The following is a 4644-nucleotide window of genomic DNA, read 5'->3' as shown; positions in this document are numbered from 1 at the left end:
ATTCCCTGAGGATTTTGTTTCTACATATATCAAGCCCTTTCTTCACGTCCAATATGAATTATTTACTAAAAAAAAAAAAAAAAGCAGTTCTCTGCTAAGCATTAAACCTTCAAACATTTTAAATTGCTGGCCCACAAGCTTCAATCTAGTGATAGCTATTTACACAAAAAGAAGGGAAATATATTTGAACATAGATGCTTAAGAGAAAATAGCTCCCATCATTTAGATTTTGGAAAGAAATGTAGCTTTTTAGTAAGCATTGGGGCAAAGCAGGGAACCTGTTTCTTTCCAATTGCACTTGGGTCTTTGCAAAAGTCCACCCAGTGCCGAGGAACTTATCTGTTCACCAGCGTGAGTTCTGTGAACTCTAAGGAGGAAACTATTTTCCCAACACGTCAGGCAAATCTTGAACGTGCTGTGACCTGGTCACAGTTTCTGGGTGAGAATAATAACCTTCTGCAACACAGGAACACATGAAGAAGTTTGCTCCAGCAGGTAGCCTGTAAACAGAGGCCGCATCCACCTCAGTTACGTTCGTGTCCAGCTTGTTTGTCTGTGGATTCACAACATCCAAAGCAATGACTGGCACATTGTGCTGGTCTCCTTGACCCGCCTGGATAATGAGTATCTTGGGTTTTCCAACCAGGCTCTAACGTTTGTCCCTTTTGAACAAACCAGTCAATGTCTGAATTTCCATTTTTGTATCGTATGCATAAATGTGCCTGCCTTCACCATGACTCAGGAATACAGATAACAAGCAATCAGTTTCTATAAGGTCAGAGGTCAATACCTCTTGAATTTGGAGCGGTAGTCCTTCCACTTTAAGGTCCTTAAAGCGTTTCACTTCAAACTCTAGATCTCAAAGCCTTTGTTTAAGATTGTCTGCACTGGTGCAACACCCTTCTGGTAGTGTTAAGCTCCAGAAGAACCTCTCATGATGGAAAATTAAAGCAATTCCTCTTTTCCAGTGGTCCATTTACACTTTTCTGCTAAATCAAATGTTTCACTTCTGTAAAAGGCGTGTGTTTCTGTCATGTTTTGTTCCCCATCTGCAAGCCAAGTTCCCTTCAAAGCCAATCTTAAAAGCCTCTTTCTATGAAATTTTTGACAGACTCACTGAAGTGGAAATATTTTCTCCTTCCTTTGAATGATACTACTTTATCAATACCTCTTCAAGACTTCAGATTTTTTACATTGAATTATCATTGGTTATGTGGCAGGGTTCTTTCTGAGTTTATTAATGTTAAATAATTCACAGTTAGTCAAAGAAAATCAGTGACCTAAGTGTCAGATAAATATTCTCATATACATATATGTATATACTTCTTACATATTCATTGCAGGAATTTTAATTTTAATGTATTGTCCAAATTTGTAATATTTTAACTCAAAGACTGTAACTTTACTGATTTGGTTATAATTAAATCAATCAGCATAAAATAATGTTAAAATTCTTTTTGAGTTAGGAACTCACCTGTTTTTCTCCTTTCATTAGTTGTGAAAGTAAAAATAGTAACTACAGGTAGTCTCTGACTTACGACATATTTGAGTTATGACGAACCACACTTATGACTGCCCTCTATTTTTTTTTAACATCAGCATATTACATGCTGCATCATTGTATGTAGTACATATTGCTAACCAAAAGGTTTTCAGTGTGGACAAAACAGGCTAGTTTTGGAAAAAGATACCAGAACGGACCTATATTCACAAAGAGGTGGAGTCAATGCCTGGTTTAAAGGCATTTAAAAATAGAATCATGCTGCTGCTTGGAGGAAATGCTGCTGGATTTAAATTAGAACCTTTTCTTGTCTATTATTCTGAAAACCCCGAACATTCAAAACCATTGACAAATATAAGCTGCCAGCCTACTACAGGGGTAACTCTAAGGCCTGGATGATGTTACTGTTATTCGAAGACTGGTTTTTACATTGTTTCATCCCAGAAGTGCACGCCTACTGCCTTGAAAAGAGCATTCCTTTCAAGATTCTGCTGCTACTTGATAATGGCCCAGGACATCCTCCACATGTAGGTGATCTAAATCAAGATATGAAAGGGGCGTATCTACCGCCCCAAACAACAGCTCTGATTCTACTTATGGATTAAGGTGCAATCACCACCTTCAAGGCATACTACCTACAGACAACATTTGCTCAGGCAATAGCTGCAAGAGATGGAAGTATGGTAATGGTATATGATTTCTGGAAGAATTATAATATCCTTCAGTGTATCTGGAACATTGAATTTTCCTGGAGGAAAGTTATAGTAAAATGTGTGCAGAGGATATGGAAAAAATTGCTGAGTTATGTGAACACACTGCAAGTATTTGATCAACATAATATGATGGAAGAGATCAGTGGGAAAATCATCCATATGGCAAAAACTCTGAATTTAGAACTTGATATTGCCAATGGTAAACAGCTCACAGATCACGAAGAAGGAGATTTAACAGATCAAGACTTGATGGATTTTGAAGAAGAAAGAAATAATGAGGAAGAGGAAGAAGAGAATTTGTCAAAAAATTTTTATGGTGAGGAGGTGAAGACAGCATGGTGCTCTGGACAGAAGCACCACGCCGTCCCTCTGTAGCAAAGACCCAAAAAACTAAGTAAAACAGATACAAACATCAATCCTGGAACCATAAACATCAAATGAAGGGATAAAGAATTATATCAAACATCAAATGGAAGAAGAAACTGACAGAAAACAGAGAACAAGGAGAGATACAGAATGGAGTCCCCTGCCAACTATCATGGCACAGTATCACCGTCTTGAAGCACAACCAGCAACAACCCAGAACAGGGAGTATGGGAAGGCAACTTAACAGAGCTCCCAACAGGAGACAGAGCACCCAGTAACCAGAGAAACATGCTTTCTCACCCCTCACCCTTCTGCCCCCATACGCCACCTACCCCCCTTCCTACTGGCCCCTGCCATGCTGCCACAGCTAGAGCATCCCTGGCACTCAGGCCCACCACTGCACCAGGCTCAAACCGCATCTCTCTTTCTGCCACTCAACTAGCTGTGGAATGGAGAGAAAGGAGCCCATACCACTTCCCATCTGACACACCCACCCATGTGGCAAGTGGCTGTGAGCACTCCCATACCACTGCACCATCAACAGGCAGACAGCACCCACCCAGTCTTCCCTCAGCCACTTTGCTAAACCAGTATACAGCAAAGGAGGAACATCCTGCCTGCTGCAGCCCTGTGCACCTGGACAAGGTGACGAGAACTACTGTGCCCACAGATGAGAAAGCAGCCAAGCAGGCCCAGCATCCCCACCCACCTACCCACCCACCTGCCCGCCCTTACATATAAAAAAAAAAGCAGGACAAAACAAATGAACATACAATCAACAACAACAACAACAACAAAAATACCTTCATGTCTCAGAGACAGCAAACAATGTCAAAACATATAATAAAGCAGGACAACATGTATCCAGCAGAATTCTGCCAAACATTCAGAACACAGCTTGTACCAGTACTACTCAAACTATTTCAGAACATAGAAAAGGAAGGAACACTTCCGAATTAATTCTATGAAGCCAGCATAAGCCTGAAACCAACATCAAGCAAAGATATCACACAAAAAATGAAAATTACAGACCAATATCTCTCATGACTATAGACACAAGAATTCTCAACAAAATTCTAGCCAACAGAATTCAGCGACCTGTCAAAATAATACTAATAATATGCCATGACCAAGAGGGATTCATACCAGGTATGCAAGGATGGTTCAACATTAGAAAATCAATCAACATAATCCACCACATAAATAAAAGAATCACATGATCATCTCAATCAACACACAAAAGGCAGGCAATAAAGTCCAGCATCCATTCCTGATAAAAACTCTCAATAAAATAAGTATAGAAAGGAAATTCCCCAACATAACAAAGTGCATCTTTACGCAACCAACAGCCAACATCATTCTTAACTGAGAGAGGCTGAAAACACTCCTCCTGAGAACAGCAACAACACAAGGATGCCCTTTATCACCACTCCTATTTAACGTTGTGCTGGAAGTCCTAACAAGAGCAATAAGGCAAGAAAAAGAAATAAAGGGCATCCAAGTTGCTAAGGAAGAAGTAAAACTATCCCTATTTGTGGATGGTATGATACTATACACACAGAACTCAATGTATTCCACAAGAAAACTACTGGAACTAATAAAAAGATTTAGCAGAGTGGCATGATATAAGATAAACATACAAAAACCAGTTGGATTCCTATACACCAATAAAGGGAACTACGAAAATGAAATCAAGAAAACAATACCATTTATAATAACCCCTTAAAAAAGATAAAATACTCAGGAACAAATCTAACCGGGGACATAAAAGACTCATTCCTGATAAAAACTCTCAATAAAACAGGTGTTAGAGGGAAATACCCCAACATAATAAAGGGCATCTACACAAAACCAACAGCCAACATAATCTCAATGGAGAGAGGATGAAAGCATTCCCTCTCAGAAGGGAAATAAAACAAGGATGCCCTTTATAACCACTCCTAATTTAACATTGTGCCAGAAGTCCCAGCAAGAGCAATAAGGCAAGAAAAAGAAATAAAGGCATCCGAATTGGAAAGAAAGAAGTAAAACTCTCCCTATTCACAGATGGTATGATACTTTTTA

The 4644-nt window shown here is 39.4% G+C and overlaps 1 pseudogene; it reads right to left on the bottom strand.

The window, feature by feature from the left end:
• Positions 1–218: 218 nt before the first annotated feature.
• LOC100656957 (caspase-6-like) lies at positions 219–2999 on the bottom strand (annotated as a pseudogene).
• Between the last annotated feature and the right edge of the window lie 1645 nt (positions 3000–4644).

Source organism: Loxodonta africana, chromosome 3, assembly GCF_030014295.1.
Source record: "Loxodonta africana isolate mLoxAfr1 chromosome 3, mLoxAfr1.hap2, whole genome shotgun sequence".
NCBI lineage: Eukaryota > Metazoa > Chordata > Mammalia > Proboscidea > Elephantidae > Loxodonta > Loxodonta africana.
The sequence above is the reverse complement of the archived record's forward strand: the minus strand, read 5'-3'. Positions and strand labels throughout refer to the sequence as shown.